This window comes from Malus domestica, chromosome 14 (assembly GCF_042453785.1).
Source record: "Malus domestica chromosome 14, GDT2T_hap1".
Lineage (NCBI taxonomy): Eukaryota > Viridiplantae > Streptophyta > Magnoliopsida > Rosales > Rosaceae > Malus > Malus domestica.
This window is the reverse complement of record NC_091674.1, coordinates 26,568,831-26,577,129: the sequence shown is the minus strand read 5'-3', so window position 1 is coordinate 26,577,129 and position 8,299 is coordinate 26,568,831. Positions and strand designations below refer to the sequence as shown.

Here is an 8,299-nt window from a genome sequence, read left to right as displayed (position 1 = left end):
TATACACCGTCGTAATAAATCTAATATCTCTGACCTTCTCTCGTGCTGCCAGAAGGCAGGCCTGGTGCAACCCAAACCCACAGAGGTTACACTAGTAGGTCACAAGTCTTCAACGATTCGGTCACACATCATCTGGGGATAGGGCAAAGCCGTAAGGCATCGGGGATAGAATTTTACCCTGAATATGTTTGAACGAGATTTACATCAAAAAATAAAATTCAAGATAAATCGCAATACAAGACAAAATGAGTCCACATCTTCAATTTGCTGAATTCTTATGCCAAACCATGACCGTGGGTAGTCCCAAACTTCCTAAATTTGAACATGGTAGATTAAGGAAGTCTTATGACATCCTTGATGGACCAAGGCGACACTAACTTTTGTTGGGCATATTCGACCATGGCTTACGTGGATAGCCTCATTTGTGATGTTGAGTTGACCATGGCACCAGATGGTCAACACTATCCAAATGTGGGCTAAGAAGCAATGAGATAATGGGAAAATGATTCTCGCCGGATCATTTTCATGGGGATTCGGGGGATCCAGTGATAGTGTTTGTTCATTGTATATCGTTCGATCAGTTTTTGTTAAGTATTATTTATATTTAATTTTTAAATTTTAAATTTAAAATAATTTTTGACCGCACGATGTACAACACGATCACGGGATTTCCCGAATCCCCAGAAAAAGGATCCGGCGATGATCATTTTCCAAGATAATGTACCTTGTATTGGAATGGGTGCCCCCAACCCTCCCAAGGTAAATGTCTTTGCTTATAATTAACTTTTGAATTTTGGATGTCAATCATAATTGTTATTTTGTTTTCGAGGTTAGGAAGGAAAGCTATGTGTGGTTTGAATTAAGTGGATGTGGGACGAAACGGACATGAAACGTGCTTCAGATTTTGGTCTAGTTTGTGTGATTATGGGTTCACCTCTATATGCCTTCCTTAGTTAAGGTCTTCCTTTTCAATCTCTCAAACAATTTTAATGCACTGAAAATGTTCGAGAGAGTGAAAGAGAGATGTCGACCAAGGAAGTTATATAGGGGTTGAAAACCATGATTACACAAATCGACCCAAAATCTAAGCATCGTTTTATGTTTTTTGTCTACCCACAACAAAAGACCTCAACATATTATGGATCTTGCTTGACCTGCACAAACCAGATTAAGCTTACGTAGGGTACCCATAAACCTGCAATATGTCAAACCAAACTCAAACTCTTGCCTCTAGGCTAGATAACCATTTGGATCACCAATCACATAAATCCCCATGTTTTCTCTATCTCACTCATCCTCTTCACCCTCCTCTTACTCCTGCTCATCATTCTCATTCACCTCATCATCCTCATTATCCTCCTCTTCATCATCCTCATCATCCTCATCCTCATCCTCATCATCATCCTCATCACTTTCCCCATCGTCATCCTCCTTATCCACCTCCTCATCATCCTCATCTTCATCCACCTCTTCATCATCCTCCTCATCACTTATGTTCATTTAACATTACAAGGGAAATGCATCCTAAATTGTTAATTAAAGCTATGGCAAAGCACAAAGCTTAAAGCTATGGCAGATATACACAAAATTATATCTTACACCCTTAAACTTAATAGTTAGTGCCAAATCCCCTTCATTTTTCTCGTGCTTCTTCTTGCAACTTCTGTAACTCCCCAAGTGCTTTCTTCTTTTGTTCACTGTCATCTATCTGCTTTTCCCATACTTCACCAAAGCCTTCCTGAAAATTTCACACATTAAAAAATGGCAAGGGAAGTTATTCATAGACATGTTGCACGAAACTACTTTTAACACAGAAGATTTGCAAGCTAGACCAAACCTAAGAGCCAAATTAATACGTGAATTTCGTCTACGAGGTATCCGATATACATGGATACTAAGTAGTCCCTGAGCTCGCAACAGTACCCAAGTTACGCTAATATCACACCAGACTCCTCAACTAAACAACTGAAATACAATAATGGTGATGTTTCACCAATACTAACTTTCAATGTCAATAAGGTCAAGGCACTTAATGATTTAATAAAGAGACACAAGTTTTCAAAATACTAGGACTAAAGAAGACGGTTATGAATCAAACCTGAACCATGGTAGCGTTGATACTCGTTTAAGAATTTGCACCTACAAGAAATACTAACCCTCCAAGTTCATCACAGTTAATCATCTCACCCTCAGAGTCCAGCAACATAATTATGGCAGAAAATTCCTTCTTTAGTATTTGCTCACTCAAATACTTGTCCGCTTCCATCAAACTAGGGACCATAATATATGCTAAGCTACATAATTGAACAAGTCCAGTCTAATCCCCGACGTTCTTGACATAAAATCTACCACGGCCCAAAACTTTTGTGACCAATAACTGAAAAATAAAGAACACGGCATTTTACAATATTAGAAGGGTATTAATTCATGCAATTAGTTAATGCAAATGACCTTTAGCTCTTTTTCTGTTTGGTGTTGCCGACTGGTCGTTCAACATGAGTCTTCCAAATCTACAATGGTAAAATGCATATTATTAGCAAAATTGGTTCAAAGGGAAGACATGTTTAAATAGTGTAGGTTATGCATGCTACTTCACATACATTCAGCTTTTTTGTTTTTGTAGTTTCTTGAGCTCGTACAAGGTAGTTGTAAGTTGCAACCCTAGTAAAGACAGAGGTATTTCAAAGTTTTGCAAGGCCATTTTCAAGGAGGACAACCTCCATATTTTTATCCGACTCCCATAAAGATCCCACAAAACCTCCAACTTTTTGATGACTTTCCAATTCAATCTGTATTAAAGACACAAATTTTATATATCAAAGCATGAACAATTCCAAGTGAAAACTTATAGATGTCTGCTGATTAAATATATGGGATTTAACCTTAACATTTTTCTGCATTATGTTCTGCTTCATTAGTAGAAGTGCTTCATCTCCATAAGGTGCACAAAGTGGCGGACATGTGACACAAGAGAGTGAGAAGGGATTTCACCATGTCTTTGTGGTTTGAACCAACAACTCAAAATAATCACCCCTCTTGACCATTTCGACAACAACATCAACTATGCATTTATGATGAAGACCAAAGACCTCAACATATTGTGGATCTTGCTTGACCTGCACAAACATGAGTAAGCTTACAAAGGGTACCCATAAACATGCAAGATGCCAAACCAAAATCAAACTCTTGCCTTTAGGCCAAATAATCATTTGGACCACCAATCGCATAAATCCCCATGTTTTCTCTCTCTTTCTCTCATCATCCTCACCCTCCTCCTACTTTCACTCATCATTCTCATTCTCCTAATCATCCTCATCCTCATCCTCGTCATCCTCATCATCCTCCTCCTCATCATCCTCATCACTTTGCCCATCGTCATCCTCCTCCTCCACCTCCTCATCATCACTTATGTTCCTTTAACATTAAAAGGGAAATGCATCCTAAATTGTTAATTAACTAATATATTTAGTCTAATATTTAATTAACTAAGCTCATCCTCCTCATCATCCTCGTTATCATCATCCTCATCACTTTCCCCATCGTCATCCTCCTGCTTCACCTCCTTATCATCCTCCTCCACCACCTCATCATCCTCCTCATCACTTAAGTTCATTTAACATTAAAAAGGGACATGCATCCTAAATTGGTAATTAACTAATATATTTAGTCTAATATTTAATTAACTAAGCTCATCCTCCTCATCACTCTCCTCATCATCATCCTCCACCTCATCATCATCCTCATCGTCCTCCTCGTCACTTATGTTCATTTAACATTAAAATGGGAAATGCATCCTAAACTGTTAATTAAAGCTATGGCAAAGCACAAAGCTTAAAGCTATGGCAAAGCACAAAGCTTAAAGCTATGGTAGATATACACAAAATTATATCTTACACCCTTAAACTTAATAGTTAGTGCTAAATCCCCTTCATTTTTCTCGTGCTTCTTCTTGCAACTTCTGTAACTCCCCAAGTGCTTTCTTCTTTTGTTCACTGTCATCTATCTGCTTTTCCCATACTTCACCAAAGCCTTCCTGAAAATTTCACACATTAAAAAATGGCAAGGGAAGTTATTCACAGACATGTTGCACGAAACTACTTTTAACACAGAAGATTTGCAAGCTAGACCAAACTAAAGAGCCAAATTAATACGCGAAAGTCGTCTACGAGGTATCCGATATACATGGATACTAAGTAGTCCCTGAGCTCGCAACAGTACCCAAGTTACGCTAATACCACACTAGACTCCTCAACTAAACAACTGAAATACAATAATGGTGATGTTTCACCAATACTAACTTTCAATGTCAATAAGGTCAAGGCACTTAATGATTTAATAAAGAGACATAAGTTTTCAAAATACCAGGACTAAAGAAGACGGTTATGAATCAAACCTGAACCATGGTAGCGTTGATACTCGTTTAAGAATTTTCTGTTACAAGAAATATTAACCCTCCAAGTTCATCACAATTAATCATCTCGCCCTCAGAGTCCAGTGGCACAATTGTGGCAGAAAATTCCTTCTTTAGTATTTGCTCACTCAAATACTTGTTCGCTTCCATCAAACTAGGGACCGTAATATATGCCAAGCTACATAATTGAACAAGTCCAGTCTAATCCCCGACGTTCTTGACATAAAATCTACCATGGTCCAAAACTTCTATGACTAATAACTGAAAAATAAAGAACACGACATATATCATCCGATATTTTACAACATTAGAAGGGTATTAATTCATGCAATTAGTTAATGCAAAAGACCCTTGGCTCTTTTTTCTGTTTGGTGTTGCCGATTGGTCGTTCAACATGAGTATTCCAAATCTACAATGGCAAAATGCATATTATTAGCAAAATTGGTTCAAAGGGAGTACATGTTTAAATAGTGTAGGTATGCCTGCAACTTCACATATATTCAGCTTTTTTGTTTTTGCAGTTTCTTGAGCTCGTACAAGGTCGTTGTAAGTTGCAACCCTAGTAAAGACAAAGGTATTTCAAAGTTTTGCAAGACCGTTTTTAAGGAGGACAACCTTTATATTTTTATCTGACTCCTATAAAGATCCCATAAAACCTCCAACGTTTTCATGACTTTCCAATTCAATCTGTATTAAAGACACAAATTTTATATATCAAAGCGTGAACAATTCCAAGTGAAAACTTATAGATGTTTGCTAATTAAATATATAGGATTTAACCTTAACATCTTTTTGTGTTATGTTCTGCTTCATTAGTAAAAGTGCTTTATCTCCGTAGGGTGCACAAAGTGGCGGACATGTGACACAAGAGAGTGAGAAGGGAATTCTCCATGTCCTTGTGGTTTGAACCAACAACTCAAAATAAGCACCCCTATTGATCATTTCAACAACAACATCAACTATGCATCTTCCAAATGATGAAGACCAAGGACCTCAACATATTGTGGATCTTGCTTGACCTGCACAAACAAGATTAAGCTTACACAGGGTACCCATAAACATGCAAGATCCCAAACCAAACTCAAACTCTTGCCTCTAGGCTAGATAACCATTTGGACCACCAATCGCATAAATCCCCATGTTTTCTCTTTCTCTCTCATCCTTTTCACCTTCCTACTTCTACTCATCATTCTCATTCTCCTCATTATCCTCATCCTCATCCTTATCATCCTTATCACCTTCCCTATCGTCATCCTCCTTCTCCACCTCCTCATCACTTATATTCATTTAACATTAGAAAAGGGAAATGCATCCTGAATTGTTAATTAACTAATATATTTAGTCTAATATTTAATTAACTAAGCTCATCATCATCATCATCATCATCCTCGTCCTCATCATCCTCATCACTTTCCCCATCGTCATCCTTCTCATCCTCCACCTCCTCATCATCCTCCTCATCACTTATGTTCATGTAACATTAAAAAGGGAAATGCATCCTAAATTGTTAATTAACTAATTTATTTAGTCTAATATTTAATTAACTAAGCTCATCCTCCTTATCATGCTCATCATCCTTCTCATTTTCCTCCACCTCATCATTAACCTCCTCATCATCATCCTCCTTATCATCCTCATCTGCCTCCTTCTCCACAAACCCATCATAAGATATAAACATGTAATGTAAAAAACTTAGAAAATTAGTAAGCAATACCTTTGCCTAGCCTTCAGCAATACCTCATCTTGTTGAGGGTGGGAAGCAACCATTTTGGAGTGAGGTTGTGTGATAATATACCAATTCACTGATTCGACCTTGACCTTTGTAGCTATGGTGAATAAGAGAATGGAGAATAAGAAGAAGAAGAAGAAGCAACAACTTCACCTTGTACTTTAGCGATAGGGAGGGAAGGAAAGAGTGGGGCAAGTTCGGAATTTGTACGTAATTTGTACTACAGAACCCTAACCCTTGAGTTGAGACTGTTGTTGGCTGTTTGAAACATGGTTCTAAAAGATGCTAGGCGCTAATCGGGCGGCGAGATGGGGCTTAGTGCCTAGGCGGATTTGAGCAAATTTACAATAAATCTTTAATACTTTGGTTAATTTGATGGAATGAGATAAAATTTCAAATGATACAAATCTTTGTATTTTAGGATATCTTTTTCCAAGATCATTTGAATTTATAGTGCATTTAAAGAGAAATAAAGGTGCCAAATATATGGTGTAGAAATCATTTAATCTTTGAAAACAAAGTATTTTGACCAAAAAATAAAATAAAATAAAATAAAATAAAATATTTAATCAGCAATTTAAAATAATTAAATAAAAAAAGGAAGGGAGGGATGTGGGGCACATTCATGCTCATTCTTTATACATATCAGTCAAATATGATTGCTAGGTGTCTAATTTTAATATGACGGCACTTCAAAATATATTAAATATGGAACACTGAGACCTGATAATGGTCACGTGGAGTGAGAATCGAAGAGTCTTCTTCCTCTCATCTTCTTTGCTGGAGTTCATAACCCAGATAGCTCTACATTTCTCCTTCCTCACTTAAAAAACAGAAAAATGAATCGAAACTGTCAAACCGCCTAGGTTATCAAGTCGCCCGCCTAGACTTCCCAAGTGCCGCCTAGACTGCCTCGGCGCCCGCCTAATCCCTTCCCTCGATTTTCTACCGACTAGAGGTTAATCCCAGCAGCTAGCTATCACCTAATGCCTAGGCGTTGCCTAGGCCGATTTTTAAAACACTAGTTTGAAACGACAAGCTTGTTTCTTAACATAACATAAAGTAATTTTATTTTTTGTTTTTTTGTGTTTTTTGTTTTTGTTTTTGTTTGATAAACGACAAGTCGTTTCTTAACGTAACACCAAAATAATGGCAATGTGCAAATGACTTATGTTCATTTAACATTAAAAAGGGAAATGCATCCTAAATTGTTAATAAACTAATTAATATATTTAGTCTAATATTTAATTAATTAAGAGGTGATGTTTGTATTTGGGACATATTTCGATATTGAAAAGAGAAGCTCTACTAGATCAAGGTTTAGTTGGTTATCAAATCTTAATGTTGGTATTTGCTAAAGTTCTCAACTTGGAACCATCATTTCCCACCTAGACAAGAGTATATTGTTGACTTTTGTATTTTAGGTAGGATCCCTAATTGATATATAATCCCATGTATTCTCATGTAGTCACTTGTAATTAGTTCTCTTTCCATTTATGTTAGGGTTGTACACCTATAAGTACCTCTTATTGAGAAGAATATATACCAATTCAAAGCATTTTCTTCGTGGCACCAGAGCCTAGGTTAAGGAAAAGAAAAAAAACAACAAACCGCGCACCAGTTGTGTTGCGCCGTCCGACCAGCGAGCGACGCCATCGTTGCTGACCCGAGTCCACCACGCCGATCCCGTATCCATCACGATCCACTGCTGCATCATGCCCAGATCGAAGCTTGTGTGCCCCGTAGCTCACGAACCGACATCGAATCATCGCTGCTGCAATACCGAGACCAACCCAGTTGTCGATCCGCTGCTTCTACTGCTGAATCGATGGGAACACCTCGCCTGAAATCATTGCTGCACAAACTAATCTGACTGAAATCAATTTGAACCACGTCACCATCTTGATCTAAATTCGCACATGCCGCTGCATTCTACAATTGAAGTTGAACCCGCTGCTGCATCCCATCCTATCTGCATCTGCGCTTGTTTCGAAAGCCCCAAAGAGAAAGAAAGGAAGAAAAAAATAGGAAAAGGAAAAGGAAAAAATAGAAAAAGATATGAAACAAAACGAGTTTCTTTGAGCTTTGAGTTTTTGGCCCACAATATTGCATTCGAGACTTTCTCCAAGTTTCTTGCAGTTTTTTTCTTTTTGCAACGT

At 37.7% G+C, this 8,299-nt stretch overlaps 1 long non-coding RNA gene across 6 annotated transcripts; it reads right to left on the bottom strand.

The window, feature by feature from the left end:
• Positions 1–838: 838 nt before the first annotated feature.
• On the bottom strand, positions 839–6,621 carry LOC139191567 (uncharacterized). 6 transcript variants are annotated; one of them, XR_011575630.1, is made up of 8 exons: positions 6,126–6,621; positions 5,192–5,430; positions 4,761–4,820; positions 3,895–4,033; positions 2,883–3,116; positions 2,601–2,789; positions 2,452–2,510; positions 839–1,738 (listed from the first exon to the last, which is right to left on the bottom strand). It is a non-coding gene; the product is annotated as an uncharacterized lncRNA (long non-coding RNA). The 6 variants fall into 6 exon arrangements; XR_011575629.1 differs by lacking the exon at positions 6,126–6,621 and having other exon boundaries at positions 5,192–5,582; XR_011575632.1 differs by lacking the exons at positions 5,192–5,430; positions 6,126–6,621 and adding an exon at positions 5,027–5,161.
• Between the last annotated feature and the right edge of the window lie 1,678 nt (positions 6,622–8,299).